The sequence below is a fragment of the Coturnix japonica genome, chromosome 2 (genome assembly GCF_001577835.2).
Source record: "Coturnix japonica isolate 7356 chromosome 2, Coturnix japonica 2.1, whole genome shotgun sequence".
Taxonomy (NCBI): Eukaryota; Metazoa; Chordata; class Aves; order Galliformes; family Phasianidae; genus Coturnix; species Coturnix japonica.
Genome location: NC_029517.1, coordinates 90,789,350 through 90,810,988, shown reverse-complemented (window position 1 = coordinate 90,810,988; position 21,639 = coordinate 90,789,350). Strand labels below are relative to the sequence as shown.

The following is a 21,639-nucleotide window of genomic DNA, read 5'->3' as shown; positions in this document are numbered from 1 at the left end:
GAACAAGTTACCTGATGAAATTACCCATTACAAATACCTGTCTGATACTAGACAGCTAGGTAAGAAAGATGAATATACATACTATAGCTTGAATTACACAGTTCAGCTTCCTAACGTCATGGAATTAAACTGTCCTTTGTACCTGACTGACCAAATGTTCTTTACTTGATTTGTGAATAATCTTTTACCAAATTGGTGGAGTCATACAAGATTCGCTCTGAAGCTTTCACACTGGGAGAAATATGGTGATACCCTGAAGATAGATGCTATCTATCCTGGTTGCACAGATACTTCCAGGTACTTCATGGACACATTTATAGGGAAACCAGTTCTATAGTGAGTTTATAATAACTGTATGCACACTGTCCATAAGATCATCACAAATCACTAAGCCAAGACATGGAAAATAGAACATCTATTGCAATTCAACAGATCAATACAGTGAGAAATAGATGGAAAAGAATAGCTAGAGGATAAATAAGAAAAGGCACTCACCAACTCTGAGGCCTTCAAGATACATGCTCACTGACATCAAGGCTCACCACAAGAACTCCATAAAGGAATAATCTCCAGAAAGAAATACTACTTTAGTGGTGGTCAGCCCTTAAATGGGGTCTGGGAGAGGTGGATTTAAGCTCCACCCTTTCTGGGTGCACAGCTGAATTACTTTCACCTGTGCTCCCACAGCTGACTCATCACTTGCCTCAAATAGTTAATCAGAGGTTCAGGCTGTGATCAACAGTTTCCCTTACAGCAGCTGAGAATTTGCTCTATCAAACAGAGTTATTGTGCTCTTCATATCTGTTGTATTTTCCGTGGAAATAAATAGGAGGCATTACTTTCAGAGAGACACCTAATGTTTCACATAGGGGTTCAAATACCAAAGCACCAGATTGTGCTGTTTCGTCTTTGAAGAACCTGAGACACTTAATATTACATAAAATAAAAATAACTTCAATAAAAACACTGTTAATATTACATAAAATAAAAATAACTTCAATAAAAACTTTATGTATATGCACTTTGTTAGTAAGTCTAAATCAGTTAAAATACGGTCAAGAATATTTCTGCCTCACTTGAACTTTTTATTTTTTATTCATACTAAGTGTTCCTGAAAGCGTGGAATCAAAGTTAAGGATTGAGAGAGTAGAAAGGAGTAGAGAAAATTAAAAGAAATTAAAGAAGTGAGAGTTTAATTGCTTTTTTAAAAAATTTTTTTATTATTATTTTTTTAATACTATTTTTAGCAGTGCCCCAATTGATAGAACTTTATAGATCTCAGTGGGATAAATAAACAATTACTTCTGATAATTTCATGTGCATTGTGAGCTTGAAAGTGAATGGAACTTAACCTCCACTTTTAATACATGCTAATTTAAAGCAGTAATAAGGAGCAAATGTTTTCTGTGATATTTAGTGTGGACAGTTTAAAAACTATTGATAATATATATTAAAAGATAATGTCATTGGCAAGTTATTGCCTTATCATATGGAGCTACCATAAATGCAATGCACAATAAATAGCTAGTGAAATTTAGTTTGTAACTAATGCCAAGTAATAAAGTATTTACACACTGGAATAATATAGTCTTTAAGTTGAAAAGCTTTTTTTTTTCCTGAGTTCTACTGTAAAGAATCATGTCATAAATATTTTAAAAAATGAGATAAGTAAGAGATTTAAAACTATTTTTAACTAAATTAAGCTTTAAATTCTGAAGAACTGCCTGCAGAGTAATAGGTAAGTGTGTGTTAAACATTTCCGTAATATTGAAAATAGATCAGGAAAGTAGTTCTTTAAAAGATATGCCTCATAAGCAGACCACTATAGATATCAAGCTGTTGGTAAATATGGAGAAGATCATAGTAATTCTTTGTTAATTCCACCACCTAATTTCATTATTATTATTTTTTTTCCATGATTTTGGTAAAAGTAAAAGCAGGGTGGATTCAGGTAGTCTACTTCTAATTACATACTGAAGAGCTGTGATCCCTTAAACCTCAATAGAAATACACAGCATTTTCACTTTACTACATTTTAGCTATTCAACAAAAATCTCTTTACTTTCAAAACATGAGGTTCATTGTGTTAAATGGCAGCATTATTGCTCAAAAGTGGAACAAGCCTGGTCACTACAGAGTTTGTCCCTATACATAAACAAGGATACAAGGGCTATAAAAACTGCCCATAACGATGGATACAATGGAACCACAATTTGTCTCTGACACAGCACAACAGGCAGACATTGAGGTTTTAAAGGTATGAAGTAACAGAATCCTCCACATCTCCAAGCAAATTGTTCTGGTATTTAACCAGCCATAGCTACATGTAAATGTGTCTGGTTTCCTGGTATGGGATTTTTGAAACAACTTTTTCAGATAGACCTTACTGTGAGACATTTTCCCCCATCATGGTATCATGCAGAACTGTTTCATAAACTGAATTCCATTTCTTAAGTAACAGCAGAAGGCAAGTTTTCAGGCTTTTTGTAACTTCTGAACTTGCCTTCCATCCAGACACTGGATAATTGCCCAGAGAAGCTGTGGTGCCCCATCCCTGGAGACGCTCAAGGCCAGGATGGATGGGGCCCTGGGCAGCTGAGATGCTGGGGTCAGCCCTGCCTGTGGAACTGGATGGGCTTTGAGGTCCCTTCCAGCCCAAACCATTATAAGATTCTATGAAAACTGAACACTGATAAAATATACAAAAATGTTATTATGTTTTGTCACTAAACACAAATTTGTTCTTACAAACTCCTCTTCCTAACAAGAACTTGACTGAAAACATCCTGGAACTTTGTCAGAGCATGGCTTAGGCCTTTCCAAGCTTTTCCTGATGAAATTTCTAGCTTGGATTGTAAACAGAATACAACATACAAAGTACAAGATACTTATTCACAGCTGTCTTGTGTTCACTTCAATAATTCTCAAGTTCTTGAAATTATGCTCACACAGAACTCTAGATTCTCATTTTATCAGTAATTATATAAACCAAGAGCATTTCTCCTGAGACTGGTCCCATTAGCTTTCCTCTTTACAACTGCAACTCAGGATCATATCCAATGTCCCACTAAACCAATTTTATTTTACATTCATGTTTTCAGTCACTACAATTTAAAATCTATTCTACAGAGTTTGACCATTTGTGCTTCGAATTCCTGTGTTTCTAGCTAAGGATAACAGCACGGAATAAGGAGGGTTCCAGCAATACTGGGATATATATTTCTTTTATCCACTCTCTTCCTTTTTATTTCAGGTTTCAGAACAAATGCAGCAAAGCTGAGATGAGACGGCTCATCATTTTATTTCATCATCTTTGTAACAGATTTTTGTACAGCAATATGAAACATGAAGACAAAACAAACCACTTATGCTCCACACGCTCACTGGAAAACACACCAAATAAGAGCACACCAGTGAATCCAGTGATGGCTGTTATTCTTTTTATGAGTGAATAAGTAGAATGCTAAGAAATGATTTTTTTTTCATTCTTTTTTAATTTTTATTTATTTATTTATTTATTTATTTACTTTTAGGATAAATAATGTATAGGTTGACAGATCAGGGTCTGAGTATGTAAGGCAGTTCAGAAGAGCTTTACATACTCAAAAATCATTCCTCTCTTTTCCAGAACAGAAAGAAAATAGCAGGTGGTACTTCTGCAGGGAGAGCTCAAACTAAAACATTTGAGAGTGTATATAGTGATCTGTGATCTGTCCTATCCTAAATGAAGAGGAAAAAGTTGTTGAGCTTGCTAAGGCTCTTAACACTGGATCAGTTCTATAAGACTCATCTAGAGAAGTTTTTATGGTCTTAATACCACTGTTGAGTGTGACTGCAGACAATTACAGCACATCATTGAAGTCTCCAGGAGATGAGGGATGGCTATAAAAACAATTTGTTAATCATTACTTGGCATGCTTCCTATGGCAATAAGGTTGATAGGATCCCTTCAAACTGTGTGCTGGTGCTCATTCTTTTACCCATTGCCCTGCATGTTGCATGGTCCTATTTCAAATTTAAGGTGCCAGGGACTGAAATACAAGACTCCTGTGCTCACTGAAAATTTTGGGTAAAAAGAGGCAAACACCACCTCTTTCTTTACAGCAAGGGGAAAACAAAAAACAAAAAACAAAAAACAAAAACAACACAAAAAACATAAAATCTTGAATCTTAGAGATAAAACAATCTGCTGTCTTTGGGCTTTGAAGGAAAGGAAGCAGGAAAATCCTCCATAGACAGGACCTTTACAGGATCTATAGAGCAGTGGCATCTGAAGATCAAAGAATAAGATCAAAACGCACAGAGGAAATCACAAACCTTCTACCCTCATTTCTTCAGAAAGCATTGACTTCCCAATTACACTGCCTGCCTGGGAAAGCCAGTGAGCCCATGGACAGATCCCTCCTTATGTTCTGCGTAGTCAACCTTCAAGGTCTGTCTGATGCAGTAGCTACTGTTAAGCTCAAATGTCAGCTATTTTGTTATATCTTTTGCCCTTCAGTTTTAAACCTCTCAGATGACTGAGCATCTCCTCTTGTATTCCTCTTGTTTTTAGCAGACTTGGGATGTTTCCTCTATTTGCTTATGTTGACTCCTATTAATTCTCATATCATGTAGAAAAGAGCATATTTTTCCTTTATTGTTAAAGGGCTAGGTGACAATTTGGACTGAATATGCATCTGTATTTAAAAAAAGGAACTCACACCAGGACTGAACATCTACAAGTTCACTTCTTATTCCAGTGCTTGATTACTCTGGTTGAAGAAAACAGCTGGACTACTGCTGCCAAAACAAATCTGTGTGAAAGGATTAAAGATACATCTAGAGTAACAAAAACACCAGCATGGCTCAGTTAGCTAGGCATTCAGTCAAGAAACACAAAGCTTTAAAAAGACCCATTTTCCAATTGACACCCATGCATTATTCACACAACTACTTGCTTTGTTATGATAAAGAACATATTAACCTCAGCATATTTAATGTTTTTATAAGCTAGACTTTAAAAAGTGTAAGATCTATTGATACTCAAGTAAAAATAAATAAATAAATAAAATCCTCTTTTTGACACAACTTCCAAGAAGGCCAAAAAGTTCATTAAAAAGTAAAATTTTCAAGTCTTTTAATGCTATTGGATTTGGAAAATTAATCAGAATAAAGGATGTAAGACTCAATTTTTTTACACATAATGGGAGTAGCTTACAAGGATTCCAGTACGTGCTATCAATTTAATATGAATCAGAAAATGTTCTGTTGCTTTATATCTAACTTGGATGCACAGAACATTCTTGAGAAGATAATTAAGTAGAATGATAAATGGAGAATTTGAGTTTAATTTTAACAATTGTAAAAACATCTGTTTCCTTTTCTTGATGGTTCATTTGTCATAGAGCAAGAAATATGCAGTAGTAGAAAGATTTTAGATTTGAATTCAGCAGTGAAGATTTTTTAACGAGTGTACTAAATCCACACTGATATCAGTAGAAACATTTCTAATAATGTGAAAAAAACCTCTTCATTATTGTAGTAAGTGATTCTGCCTTGGGTGATGCCTCTGTTTCACAGCACAATCCCAGACCTCTGCCCGGAGGACGTGCTACCACCTTGGCATGAGGGAAGGTTTTGCTGTAGTATCCTTCTCAGATTAGTGAGGTATGACTGTCAACTTTCAAAAGGCAGCCTATGAAAATCTTAATGGTAAATATTCACAGCCTGCTGCACACTCCTTCTGGCACTGCCAATAAACTTCTGGTGTTACCAGACTTAGTGTTCAGTGTCCTTTAATGGCCTAGAGCACACAGCTATTGTTCTTCCTCAATACTAGCTCAACAAACATCAGGATGTGAGGAAGAAATGCAAAGCAATTTTGCTTAAAATGCACTGAAAAAGTAAGTTCTATTTATTTCATTTAGCTGCCAATTTTCTTACCATTGGTCTGAATAGCATGGCTAAAACCAAGATGTCATGGACAAAAATCACCTGAACAACAATGCAGGAGCATTTAGGGATGGAATTAACTTAAGACTTCTATCTCAAACCTCTTCTAATGACAAACTGGATGCCCTTTGTGAAGTTGGAATAATAGGCAACTTAATTGCTCATTGTCAGTAACCAAATATTTTTTTGTTACATACTTAATTACATGATTTCTTTTCAAGCTAGTTTCAGTCCTAATGAACTTCACAGACAGTGTTTTCTTTTTTTCCTTTACGGCACAAGGGACAATTTTCTTTCTTCTGCTTCAGTGGATAACTTCAGCACACAGCTAACTTCTTTGTGCTTTAAGGTGATTTGCCCTTAGAAGTACATGCTTAGGGGCATATAAGCAGCATTACAATACTAAAGATAAATGGTCTAGCTAAAAGGAAATAATGAAGTATAATAAGAAACATGAACAGCAGTGAGAAATGAAGTGTATGGCTAAGAGAGCTTGGCTACGTTAGAGGCAGAGGGGACAGTAAGGAAAGAAATTGGCTGGCAGCGCTAAAGTATCAGCCTGAGAAAAGCTTTTCTGTTTCCTCTCCCGGTCAGTTACACCTTGTGGTACGTATCTCTTGACTTCTTGGAGTTCAGAATATGCAACAGCATTCTCTGTGAAGCATGAAGATACAGAATGTACACAAATTCCCAGAACATCATATGATACCAGAGAGATGAAGCGAAACAGGAATGTCTCAGTGACGCCCACAGGAACAGTCACAATCGCCAAATTGTCAGCATGCCTCTGCAATTCCAGACCACGGTGAGCATATGGATAGTTTAGGCTTTCTGCCATCAGACTAGATTAGCTAAGCACATAGCCCATGCATATTTAGTCTAGTTTTTTTCAGTGGAAAAAATATTTCTATTGCAAGTAACCTCCTGGACTTAGGCAACTTCCACAAAAAAGTCTCCTGCTGCTTTGTGCACCTGTGAGGTTCTGCTGTACTTCCCTAGCAAAAACCTTCATGCGATCTCTGATTACACATCTAAGACCATGATGTGAGAAGCAGAATACCCTTCCCTTCTGTGAACAAAACTGACAATTCTGTGAAATTCCTGCAACAGATAACACTGCTGAGGCTTTTCACTCTGTTACAACTCAGGCAGGCAGCATGCTCCAAGTCTGCTCTTCATGACCTTCCAGTAGGAAGATAAATGCTGCCCTCTGCAAAAAATTGTTGTGAATCTTTCAGAAGAGAAAACTTCATCTCTGACTGAAATGGATCTTTCAAGTTTTGTTTTCTTTAGAGGAACATCAATCCCAAGACCATACAAAAGCCACAGGGTACACAGCACAACAAATGATCTAATTCTGGTCTCTCTAGAAACATTCTAGATTCTGGTATGTTCTGCACTGCCAACATCTATTTGCAAAGTGACTGAGCTGTGTAATACCTTGCTATGTGTTTTCCTTGTGGAAAGTTATTTTCAACTGTCATTTAATATTTACAGTTGCTGTATATTGATGAAAATACAAAAACCAGAATACACTGTCCCGTGCTTTTGACAAAGCTGCTAACTTTTGTCAGCCCTGAATGAACTAAAAACATGGTTATGTAATATATTTCTTCTTTTAAAGCTGACTTCATGATTTATATCCCAGTATGTAACCCATATTATAACTGTGAGTTGTAGTATTTCCAAATAATATGCTATGATGGCAATCAGTTGCCTGTACATTTATTTCACTTTAAACAAGAATCAGAATATAAAATGGGACAAAAATTGAATGCCAAGTCAAATACTGTTAACATAAACATACATCATTCTGCAAACACACGATTAACTTTACTACCTTGAATAATATTATGCAAATTAATCTATTTGCAAATATAAGTTCCTAACAATAAATATTTGTGTAATAGAGGACAAAATGTTCATTCTAACCTTGCAGAACTTAAGATATTTTTTTAGTGTCTATCTTCCATTTTCTTGGCAGGTTAATTGAATTTTCTTTTGCACTGGCAGCATGCAAGAACAATTTGATTAAGAACTTTTTAGTTACTAACAGTAAGCCAGAGGAATCTCAGAGGAAAGAACTGTGCTAGCTGCAATGTAAATGGCAAACACATGCAATGTTTATTTCTGGCAAACTACTACTGCTGTCTTTCTTATAGGCTAAAAGCCTGATTATACAGCATACTTTAAATAGATATTTTTTCAATTAATAGAGAGAAATATCATGTCAATGGTTGTGTCAGGTATCAAAGTTTTTTTTTTTTTTTAAGCCTTAAAAGTTCTGTAAAAATGAAAATAAAAAATTAAGTCTGTACAATTTCAGTAAAAGAGTACTTCCAACTTATAAACCTCAGGTATACAGTTTTAGGCACAGTTTGAATAAAAAACTGCACATCACTATATATGCTTATTCTTCAGCAAAACATACTACATACAGCATTCAGCAAGACCCATCACAGTCTTCTCTAGAATCATCATTCAGCACTGACAACTGTTAATATTTTTATATAATACTAATTATTCTAAGCAAAATATCTTTTAAACATATCCTGGAAACATTCTCTATATTATCTACAATTCAGAAAACAAATATTCAGGATTTAACGTATTAATTATAGGAACCAAAATGTTCTGGCAGGTCTTCACATCCTTTTTGCTTGTTCCTACACACAAAAGTTACTCACTGCTTGCACATGGAAATATTGGAATGAAGATCACTCCAGACTGGGTACACAAAAATAGGCATGTTTAAAGAGGTTGTAGCAAAACCCTATTGGGAGCAGCTGACCTTAAAACTCTTGACTTTGGATACAGGTATTTTCTGAACAGCTCCTGCATGCACTGAGTATCATGCTTTCAAGTATAATCTTATCATTTGTAGTAAAGGTACACTGAAGAAAGCAAGCCTTGGAAAGAACATGAATTATATTGTCAACTTCTTTAAGGTTCATTAACACTAATCTTTAGCTGTACTGATGAAGTTTGCAAGCCAATGATACTGACACCATGATGAGTTTAGTGCACAACAAACTGCAAATCATCAGAACTACAAAAATATTTTTGAACACCTTCTAACGCCACAGTGATTATCTGTTTAAGAATGCACACATACAATGCATTCCCACGAGGCAGAGATGTTTGTGATTTATGCATTACATTATCTCGAATAAGTCTGTTTGCCATATTCATGACACTGCAAACACGTTCACACATGTTCTTACTCATTGCCTTCATGAATATTCATGTACCTAACAGATTTGGAAGTGCTGGTCTTCTAAGTATTGGATAATCCTTCGGGGAATTTTGCAGTCTGAAATGGAAACCTTATTTTTACACCCTACAGTCCTCAGTGGTTAGAAGTACTTGAAACTTGCAATTTTACCCTTTATTCAAGACCACCTTAGTTAATTCCTAAGAACAACAAAATGAAATTTGCGGTCAGCACGTTTTAATTGTAATTTAGCATTTGTTGATGTATGTTACTGTTTGTTAATGTAGGATTTTTTTTAGTAAGAAAGTGTTGCTCAACTAATTTCTTTCCTGGTTTCCAAATTATGTATGGATTACTGGGTCCCTTCAGTGGTTTGAAAGACAAAAAGGGACTCCTAAGTATTTAAAGATGGTAGGCAGACTGAAAATGATGAATCACAGTTTCTCATGTGCTGTTCATGGCATTCCTCCCTGCCCATCTGTCCTCTTGCTAACCTTGACGTAGCAGCTTTCAAAGAGCAGTGGTGCAACACAGCCACAAGGAATTCCATACAGCCTTCTGGGAATCAAACCCTGACATGCATAGAGAAACATCCATGTCAGTAGGAAGTTAAGTGAAACTGGCAGCTCGGTTTTTAAGGGATACTTACACAATACATTACTTACACAATAAGGAATAAAATAAGAAAAAAAACCAAAACCCCACAGTCTTAAAAGACATCCATTGTTGGAATCTGACTATTTGTTCAGTGAAATGTGCCACTGCCTGTAATTTACTATTGCATTTCAATAGTTGGAATGTGCAATAAGATTGAATCTGCAGTACAAAAAGTCAGATAAAAAAAAAAAATGAAGAAAGAATTGCTCTCAGCCTCTTGCCACTTTTAGCAATTACAATTAGTGTGGTTTTGGGAAGGAATTCAGTGGATAAATTCTTTGTCTATTGAAAAGAAAAAGAAGAAAAACCCACAGCTATACTTCTTATTTAGTGAAGCAACAAAATGTTTATACTGCAAAACACGTATATCACTAATATATTTGTAAAACTGTTACCTATTATGCTAAAAATAAATCTATTTATCATCTTATAACAGCACAGAATCTGTAGAAAAACTATGTTGTAAATTACTACAACACCTACACTGACTTACACTTTCACCTTACAGAAAAATGTCAGACTTCCATAAATGTATTTATAATGGCTGTAACAGGCTTAGTGTTTTACACAGAAACAAAGGCCAAATCAATACAGATACTTGGCACATAAACCTTTGTATTTTTTACTTTCTTCCCCAAGATTTGGTGAATTCCATGGATTTAAATTGAAGGGGCCAGCTGGCTTAAAGCCTCTGTTTTATCATCTCATACTGCAGCCCCTTAATCTCCTCATTTTGGCCAAATGGATGTGAGGTCAAGAATAACCCTTACAAGCCTGTGCTGCCCTCTTAGTTTCATCCCTTTCCAAGAAGAAGTCAATTTCTTTTTACAAAGCCATAAGCACTGAACCTGAAGCATAAAGTCTGAAATTAAAAAGTAGCAAAGTAGATTACAGCAAGATTTACTGCCACCACAGAAGCACCTATGGATTGCCACTAGCACTGTAAGTACCTCAGGAAAATATACATCATCAGCGGTAACCGAGGAATAAATAACAAGGAGGGAGAACTGAACTGTGACGGATGATAACAGCAGGTTGCTGAATTTTTCTGTTTCTTGCATACTGCTTGTGGGAAGAGTTCAAAGCACTGTGCTCTTAACTGTGCTTTATTTGCATGGTGGTGGCATTCAGTCTCAGATTTACAGGAGTAAGGACACATTCAGGTTCACGCTTCACATCACTTCATTTTTGTCAGGTCTTGCAGCCCTAATACAAGAGAAACTATACAGTACTGAATATGGTATAAGCTAGATATGAAAATGTTTATACAACACACATTCAAATCTCCTGATAAACTGAAAAATTATTTTGTATGTCTTCTCTAAGGCATTACTGGACCATTTTAAGCTTTCTGTGTGTCAATATACATTAATAACAAATTTTTGGTATTGCAAATACAATTATCAGATTCCACAGCCAAATTTGAGTTCTGCACTGCCAATTTCAGTATATAGCAGGAACCCACAACATTTAAAACCTTGCTACAGCTGCCACTTTCCTTTCTCTCCTTGTCTCAGATATGTCCTTAAAAACTAAAATAAACTTGAAATATGGTGGATTAAATACTGCATTTTTCACAGAGGAAACCAAGATGTTGGTCAGGAAGAAAGCCCCTTCCATAGCATGCATTTGCTGCTGTTAGAAGACATGTATATAATTGCTCTGAAATATATTTTAAAAATGAGAGGCTCAGAAGAATGTTCATATTTAAGCAACAGCTGTGAAAGGTGCTTGTAAGCAGAGGACTCTTTTTTTTTTGACTCCTATCCATCCATTTATAGCCCTAGTTCTAGCTGTGACCAGGCAAGCACAAGAGCATCATTAAACTTGAAGGTACTGGGTGTGTAGACAACTGACAGAGGTCCCAGCTGTGGTCTGACTTGCACACTGCTAGAGAACTCATTGAAAATAGTGGGGAAAAAAAAAAAAAAAGCTTGATGACATGACCATGTCATCATATGAAACAGGATTTATGAAAATTTTGTGCCATGCAAATGTGTTTTTTATGAATGAGACTAACAGCATCACTTACTACAGTGTCTGCCAAATACCTTAGAATTCTTTCTTTCCAGTTACTTATGACCTTAACACAATTTTGTGCATAAGGGCCAATGTTTTCCAGTACCAGGAGTTTCTCCCTTGCTTTGGACTATCCTTGAAATTTTCAGCCCAAAGAATGCCAATATTTCTGCAAGCAAAACTAGAGCAAATAGCTTATTTAGCCCATTTTAAAAATGTGTTTTTTTTTTTAAAAAAAAATTATGTGCATTATCTCCTTTGTGCTTAAAAATATGGACATAGAATATGCTGCACACTCTTTATCATTCTTATGAGACTGAAGACTTGGAAAACCTGGTGAGACTTACATTTTAACCACTACATTTCCATAGACTCTCAGCTCCTGGGCATACTCACATTTGCAAATGCAAATGTTTTGGACACACAAAGCTATGCAACAACAGCTTTTCAAAATATATATCTTAAAGATATGGATGCTTTATATACATTATAGAACTTTCTCACATAAACAACTTCTAAATACTGTCTACAGTGTTTCAAAAATAGCCTATGTATACAAATAAAAAAGCATCTCAAGAAAGCTACGTTGCTTTATGTAAAGGAAGAATTATTCTGCTACCAGATTCTTAGACAGATAAAGAATTGCAGAAAAGATGAATGATCCTCATCTTAAAAAAGTCACAGTGATTAATATTTGCTGTGCAACAGTTTCTGGGAAGTATTTGAAAGCAATTCAGCTCTGGTAATTCTGTAAATATTTCAGGGCGCACACTATGTGTCAGTATGAAACAAAGTGCCTACAATGTAAGTGATGGAAGGGCACTCAGCAGGTGTGCTACCTACCACATGGTAAAAAGGATGGTGAGTAATTGTGGTGAGTTATATTTTTCTGACTGCCAAGCCCTCCTGCCTCACCATGGATGGCTCTCCATAGGCTGCAGCTCTGGCCCAGGCTGTGCTCACCATGCACTGTACCTCCTTCAGACCTCTTCTACTGTAACTCTATGGGCTTCTTGATGGCTGCATGGGGAGATCTGCTCTGCATGGTGCCTGTGAGTTGCAAGAGCCTGCTCCTCTGTGAGCCTTTCCTGGGCTGCATGGCACTTCTGGAGCATGGAGCAACATTTACATCAGTAGAGGTTGAACCTTCCCGCCAATATGCTGTTACATGTTGTTGCTTTGTGAGAGATGGCAGCAGAGATGCAGACTGACAGAATGGCATCTGACATAGAAGTGTGGATGTAGCAAAGGAGTGTCACTGAATTCCTCCTCCGTGAAGAAAAAATGGGTCCCATTATCATTCACTGATTCTTTCTGAATATTTATAGAGACCAAAAAATGAATGTGAGCACAGAGAGTGGTTGGTGATGTGTTTCAGCAGTGGTGAAAGCAATGTGAAAGACAATCTTCTGGATGACCATGCAGATTTTTACACACAAGCCATGCTGTTGCTCATTGCTGGTGAAAATGCATAGCTAATTGTGGTGACTGTGAAAAATAGTGTTCTGTAGTTGAGAATTCTCTCTACCAAATAGAGTTTTTGTGCTCTTTGTTTTAGTTTCCATGGGACTAAAAAAGAGGTTATCAAAATGCAAACCACATCCTTCCTATCTAAGCACCTTCCATTTCATTGGACACTGCCAAAATGCTAACTTTATTTTTGGAGGCAGAAAGTTAATTTAGATACCCTTCCCGTATCTAAAGGGGATAAACTCTTATCACTCTCCTGATATTCCCACATTTGCTATTTTTTGAGAGATGAGGATTAAGTGATAAAATCTCGTGATTAAGGCAAAATCTCGTGACACCATCTAATACATTTTTCATGATATATGTAGTGAAACCCCCTCCCCAGTGTCTAACATGACAATCTTTGTGCCCAGATTCTCTGATCCATTTTGCAGATTCAGTTTTGTTTCAGTTTGAATTTAGTTGTTCTGGTTACTATTCCTAAACTGTGCAATGATTCAGGACAAGCTGGCAACAGAACTTTGTTCAACCTCTTTAATACTGTGTGAAGAAGGAGGATTTTTTCAGTGCCTGTAGGTTTTATGATTATGTATAACAAGAACTGACTTTACCTAACACAGAAGAATTTCATTTGCCCTTCCCTTTCCTATCCATGGTGTTTTAATAAAACCACCATTCCTCTATTAAAATGAAGATAACTATAGTGTGACCACAAGGCCTGTGCAGTACTCTCTTCCTTCATTTATATAACTAAAATGATTATAAAATGGATCAATTCACTAAATAGGGAATTGAACTCCCATTGCAGTTGTTCTCTTTTTTAATCCAGGCTTACTTCTTGGCATTTCCCACATAATAACATCTTATACTCTACAAGAAATGTCCTTGTTCTCAGCCACTTAGTGTCTTAGCCACTTCACTGACACTGAGTTGAGAGACTGCTCTAATAAAAAGTAGTGAAAATCACCATTTGGACTTAAATACACACAATGCATTTACACATATTTTTGTTAACTCTAATCATGTCTAGACACTTCAGGTTTTCACTTTTTGCACACAGTCATTTGATGGAGTTTTCTTATTTTAACAGTCTCAAAAGTAATGAGCATGAATACTTCTAGAAAGCATATTTTTAGACTGTGAACATATGGAGATATGCATTAAAACTGATGTATTTTATTTATCATTTGAGGGAACTGAAGCACCTGAAACCTGAGCTTATTTTTTTCAGAAAGACAACTGAAAGTCATCAAACTTGGCCCAGGCTTTATTGTCCCTGTTCTTTAAAAGCCAAATTAAACACTTACCAATTCATCTCAGAGGTTACTCTTGGCATTCTCAGCATTTCATAAAAGGGAGCCAGCTGTAATGGGCTGTAAAATTTTCTTTGGGGATGCACGGTAGTGGATATATTTGATGGTCACGCTCGACTACTCTGGTGGCCTTTACTGATGGAGAGATAGCATCAATAGACAAAGAAAGAGTGATTGATGTCATCTATCTGGACTTATGCATGGTCTTTGATATGGTCTCACATTACATTCTTATCTCTAAACTGTGCCCAGTTCTGGGGAACCAGAATAAGAAAGATGTGGAGATGCTGGAGCAGGTTCAGAGGAGGGCCACAAAGATGTTCAGAGAGCTGGAGCACCTCTCCTATGAAGAAAGGCTGACAGACTTGGGCTTCTTCAGTACAGAGCAGAGAAGGCTCCAGGGGCCTATTACTGCAGCCTTCCAAAGCATGAAGGGAGCTTATAATCAAGAGGGAGACCAACTTTTTACACAGTCCAATCACGATAGGAAGATGGGGAATGGTTTTAAAGCAAATGAGGGGAGATTTTGATTAGATATTAGGAGGAATTTTTTTTATTCACAATGCGGTGAGGCGCTGGCACAGCTGCCCAGAGAAGCTGTGGTGCCCCATCCCTGGAGGTGCTCAAGTCCATTTGGATAGGGCCCTGGGCAGCTGAGCTGTTGGGGGGCAGCCTTGTCCATGGCACAGGGTGGGACTGGGTGTGCTTAATGGTCATTTAAAACCTTTCTTTGGCTCTGTGACTCTGTGAATTGAATTACACCGACAGAGCAGATACTTAGATTTCATTGCTAAATACACTATTTTAGTAATCTTGGCATAGGGAGAGGTGAGGAGGAAAGAAGTAGAAATAAAAGAATTATCAATAGCTAAACTATGACATTACAACACAGTAATCTCTCTTTTCATGAAAGTAAACAATGAAACTTTTCCTCAGTACCTGATGTGCAGCACTCTTCTCACAGCCCCAGACAGAACATTGCTGCTTCTGCTCTACAACTGAATGAACGTTACTCTTCAATTCATACTTCTACCATGGATGCTCATAAAAAGCTAGTGTGAACTGCCAGAGAAACTACATGACAAGCACAGAACCTGAAAATAGTTTAGTTGTTTTTTTTTCTTTTTCCCCTTACAAATTAACTAGATTTTAAATGCCCTTTTTGCAGCCTTTATTTTACTGCCAAGCATTTCTGTATGGCTACCAATGGGCAGTGTTATTTTTTTTTGCATGATTTCCAAGTTAATTCTTTGGTCTCAAAAAGAAGTGCGGTTATTTGCTTTCCTCTAGGGGGAAAAAAAATCACAGTATGAGGAGTGAGATGATAGAGATAATTAGACTAAATGGTGGTATAGAGCACAATGGGAAAAATATCTTTTATGAAGACCACCTGTCTACTCAGTTTTGTAGCCCAAATGATGTTTTGTTTTGTTCAGGGAAACAAATTCACTTAATAAAATCCAAAACACAGATGGCAGCTGCTAGGGGGAAAAAAAGCAACTAAAAGCAACAAAAAACAAAAACCAAGATTTTGTTGCAAAGCGTTTTGAAGCGATCTTAGTGGAAGACAGAAATATTTCCTTTTTCTCTGTCAATGGAGCTGTTTTCCAAGAGCTCTCTCTGATGCAGTCTGGGATTAAGTTAGAGCAGCAATTCTAATCCTGAACATTAGGAATAAAGCTCACTTTTATGTCATGATAAGCTGTTTATTTTGTATATTCTTTTAGGCACCTTCATTGTTTTACTGTAAATTATTTGAAAAATAATGCTTCTAACTACATAGCATTTATTCAGAGGGCCCTAAAATGGATAAAGAGAAAACTGTTAATTTTCCATTCATCCTATAGTTTCAAAAGCATATTTTAATGCATGTATACTTAATTTAAGAAAAGATGGCAGATTTAGTTTTTTATTTCTTTAACAGATAGCACCCTTCATCGTAAGTTCCTAGGATGGCTTAAATACAAATCTACAACATCTACAAAAATGTATTGTGAGATATCTACAAATAGGATCAAGAATTATTAAGAGAACTATTTAATGAAAAGGTAATTTAATATATTCACAGTATCTCTTTGGAAAGTCCACAAAACCAGAAAAATAGTGATGATTTATTATTCATTCAGAGTCTGGCTCTGATCAGGAGTTGAAGGAGATAGGCTCTTGATTGGGGACATATCTAGATGGCAGGTCAGAGGCATATTCAGTATCACATTCTGATTTCAACTTGGCCTAAGTCCAACATATTTATCTAAATATGCGACTCAACTGGGAGAATAAAACAAGGACTGTGAACAGCCAATGATTTTTATGCTTTAGATAAACCAAAATAACTCTTTAAGAATATTATCTTCTAAGGAATGAAAAAAATAAGTGACACTTGGGACCTATTTCATCATTTCCCCTGAGAAAGGGAACGTCTCTCATGAGAATCTCTACTCTGTTCAGACAGGAGGGACAGATGCTGAAAGCACAACTGTTTCCCCAGAAAAGTGGAATCCCACGCAGTTCAAATAGCATTATGATCTGTGCAGACATCTAATATCAAATCATGAAGTTCTCCAGTCAAAAAGCCAAGAGAACAGCAGTCTCTGAATAGATTAGCGTGTCTGTAGCCAATCTTTGGACTGGACCAGTGTCTGGTACATGTGTCTTGGCTCAGCATCAGAAGGGTCACTGCTGATAAAGCTTTTGGAAGTGGTTGGTCTGGAAGAGTTAGTCAATTAGAACATTTCCTATTTCATTTCCTATTTGCTCCTCTTTCACAAGTAGGACTGCTCTGAGAGTAATGCCTCATATCTTATGGATACCAAACAGTGGGTGTGAGCACAGTGAGATGATGGATAGTGCATTTCAGCAGCAGCAATGGAGATGAAAAAAGACAAGCCACATTCCAGGCAGCCATGAAGATTCTATATGAGCACAGCACACAGCATGCAGACCCTTGTTCATTGATTGTGAAAATGTACAACTAATGGCGGCAACTATGTTGAAAATTAGTGTTTTGTATCTGAGAATTTGCTCTATCAAATAGTATTATTGTACTCTTTGTATCTGTTGTAGTTTCCATGCAAATAAATAGGAGGCATCACTTTAGAAGTGATGTGCATTGCTCCAAAAGATTTTATGTTTTGTTGTTGTGACTGAACATCAGTAAAATAACTGCTTCAGAATCTGTTAACTAACAACATATCTGCAACTTGTTATGATGTTCCCATTTTGCTGATGTTGTGAGAATCAAATTTTGGTCTCTATGCACGTCACCCTGGGAAAGATCTTGTAATAGGGTTTTTTTTTTGTTTCTTTTTTTTGTTTTTTTGGTTTTTTTAAATATACATACTATAAAGAAAGGAACAAATAAGTTCATTAACAACCCCCCAAAGTATTTATATGTGCACTTTCCTAAGCAAAACCATTTTATGAAAATCAAGCATTAGGATTAAGTCTGTACAAATACATGCTATTTGAAAACTTTTAAATGAAGTCTTATGGTCCACAAAGCTTACTCTTACTGAAGTAGTACTGGCTGCCTGGTACTTGAAAGAAGCATGCAAAGAGGCTGCTTGAAGCTATAGATAAATAATAGATAAAGCTCTTCCCAATGGAAAAGCATTAAGTGCTTTAAAAACATAGCAAAATGAAGAAAATCTGTGATAAGAAGTCAAAGGGAGATAGGATTTTGCATTAAAGGAAGTGGTATTCTGTTTAAATTTGTAAATGATCACTGGATTTCAGGGTCAGTGCTCATTGCTGAGTTAGAGTAACTCTTGACACATTTTAAAGTGTTACTCACACTACATCAGAAAGAACGCAGGAAATAGAAAAGAACCCATCAGTACATGAAAATAATAATAATAATAAAAAATAATCACTTTCTCAAGTTTTACATTGAATGGAAAGTCCCTGAACACTTCAAATTTTGAAAGACATGTCAACAATATATTAATGGTTTAGATTTTACTCCATTACAGAGGAAATTACTTTATGTCCTGATTAGCTTTTTTTTTTACAAAGGATTGCAGCTACTTAGCCCCTTCTGGAGAGTGAGTCAGAAAGTTGTATTGGTTTCCATCATAACACTGCTGTCTGAAGAACACTGAAGAGTGGTAAGGAACATTTTGTATGAAATCCTCTTCTCTCATGGTAACTGAGCTCTCTCTCAGAGCAGAAAATGCTCTCTCATCAGCAGTTAACACTGACTTAACAGAGAATTGCCTCTCTCTGAAAGAGCAACTTCTAGGAAAAGTCATGTCCAAATCTCTTCCAATTGCTCTTCAGTCTGAAAACAGGCAGCCTGTGGTCTGCTTCCAGAGGCTGTATCAATCACCTCTCACAGAAATGGCTTTGCTTTTGAGATGTTCTGTCCAATTCCAAGATTTCATTTAGAAATTTTGAACTTAAAGAGTAGCTTCAGGACATACCCAAGGCACTAGGCACATCCTCCCCAACCCCCTCATCTTATGTTCATACATGAGGATATGCATGTGCAGGAAACAAAGGGGAATAAGAAGCAATCTCCTGAGTCTTATACTACGTACATACAAACACTGTTTCTGATTCAATCATACGACCTTTGCTGTCTCTACTAGGAGGTACATCATTTGGCAGATCTGGGTAGGCTTAGCAATACTAGCCTGTCACAGACCACCGGGAGTGTTGCTGCAATACGGTGTTACAGCCAAAGTTCTCTATGGAGCAGCACCATTGAAACTGTGCAGCACATCACATTTTAAGTTCCTGAAAACCGTTTTGCATTGTACCTGTTTTTTTTTTTTTTTTTAGCGGAATGAAGTAACTTTGAATACCCAGCCTCTTCACTGACAGCAAAGAATGGACTACAGAATATCAAGATTCTGCCTTATCTTTGAAGAAGCACTAGAATATATGGACACTGCTTCATAATTTTCAGCTCAGTACTGAAGCTGCTGTCACATTAACTTCCAGAATTCACTTTCATTACTGTGAGCTCCATATATTAGCTACTGTTTGCACGTGCAACAGGATGCACTGGAAACAGATTGTGTCAACAAAGGATATGAATTTGGAAAAGATTTTGTAAGTTCACCTACACATTTAAAGATATACATTTAAGAAAAAACTATTTTCAAATTCAAGATTTCCAACAATTCATGCCACAAATATGCATTTTTCATTGAAGTTGTAGATACAGTTCTCAGCACACAGGAGAATAGAAATGAGATATGTACCTTAGCTCTTATGTGTCTTTTGTACATTAGGTACTTACATTTTTTCTTCCCTAAAATTTGGAAAGCACAATCTTGTGCCTGAATACTGAACTAAGTGATAACACATGGCTTGGATATCAGCCTTCCCACCCCACACAATTTCATTGACAGCATCAAATTACTAACAGGTTCTATGAAAAATATAAATCTTTCCTTGAAAAAGCACTTCATCCAAGCCCTCAAAATAACTTCATTCTGAAATGCTGCTCCAGCAGGCTCTGTATTCCAAAATGTATTCCTAAAAGAGTATGACATGCTCTTATCCTCAGTGATGATTTAAATCGTAATTAAATCTATATGCAAGTGAATCAGATAGATTGTAATGTACAATCTGGAAAATAATCACAGATAGAAAGAAAATTTGCACTTTGCTATTTCAGTGTGGAATCCCTATCTCAATTCATTTCATTGTTCCTTTAGGGGAATTTTTAAATTAGGAAGACTATTCTTAAAGGTGCAGTAGATGTGTAATTCAGAGGCCAGGAGTCACAAAATGGTGTTTTCCACTACAGTGTGTTTTCCACTAAAATGACATAAATAATTGCAGAGGTTAGATGGTGTGGAATGTAATGGCAAAAATTATGGAGAATTTAGAAACTTCTTATGTCTTCCAAAGGCTGATCTAACTCTCACCCTTGCACTGGGTGAGAGCTTACTTAGTGCTAATAGTGTTTTTTGAAGCAACAGAAAAATGCAGTCCAGAAAGAATAGATCTTCGAAGTAGCAGAACAACCAGACCAAAATAATCCAGTAACCACAGAATTTTTTGCATGCCTGCACATACTGGTCCAGGTATATTTCTGCTTCTGCAGAGTTTCAATGCTGAAAAAACTCTGCATGCAGAAGGAAATTGGAGTGTCATTCTCTAGTTTCCTACCAACTACTAAATTTGTAGTATTCTCTTTAAATTAGAAACTACTGACCAAGCCACTTGCTGAAAGAAAATAGCAAGCAAGTGTATATTCACTGCCCAGTGCACGCAATTACCACTTACACACATAAGGTGTGTACAGGAAAATATTTCAAAATGTTAAGGATTACAAATTAAATAATTGGTATAATTAAGAACCTTGAACAATGTTATTTGTGCCAGTTCACTAAAAATGATGTGGTCAATTGCCTGAGTCTGGATCTCCATTAAGACTATGCTTGCTGCAAGTGGGATGCACCTTCAGCTGAACTGCCTTCATGCAGAGAGGAAGCATAGACCACCAAAATGAGTGGGTTCACTACTTCCATTGAAGACAGAACTACAAAAATGACCTGATCCTGTCTCCTACTGGTCTCAGCAAGGCCTGGGATCCACTGCACACCATTTGCTCCTGCATTCCTTGCATCTCCCTCTATAGATGGGTGCAAACAAAGATTCTTGTTATCAAAAGACAAATATTTTCAAGAAGGGGTCTAACACCCTGTACTCCTTAACACTAAAGAAATCATTTACATATAGGATGTAAGACTTGACATGCATTTCAATTTATGACTTTGAAAATTCCAGATCTTGTTTTACTTCTGTACCAAGAAAAGGGAGAAACCACTTAGATAGAAATGCAGATAAAAGCTTCATTTTTCATTTGAAACTTGTATTTCCTAGTGATATAAAAGATCAAGGTCTGGCCTTAACAGTCAGCTCCACATAAGCCTGAGAAATTTCCAGCTGAACAAACCGTCATAACAGGGGAGATGAAACAGCTTGGACCTACCCTGCTTTGCTGCTTTAATTCAAGCTACGCTTGAATACACATCAAATTCATTCTGCTGTTTTGACCCTTGAAGTCAAAATGTG

The 21,639-nt window shown here is 36.6% G+C and overlaps 1 protein-coding gene across 8 annotated transcripts in view; it reads right to left on the bottom strand.

The window, feature by feature from the left end:
• DLGAP1 (DLG associated protein 1) overlaps window positions 1–21,639 on the bottom strand; it is a 368,200-nt gene that overhangs the window by 142,986 nt on the left and 203,575 nt on the right. The window contains exon 1 of one of the 8 annotated variants that reach the window (XM_032442678.1): window positions 496–514. The exons of the other annotated variants lie outside the window; for them this stretch is intronic. The gene's annotated coding sequence lies outside the window, so the exon portion shown is untranslated. Of the gene's footprint in view, window positions 1–495; window positions 515–21,639 lie in introns of those variants that run through there. 8 annotated transcript variants of the gene reach the window in all.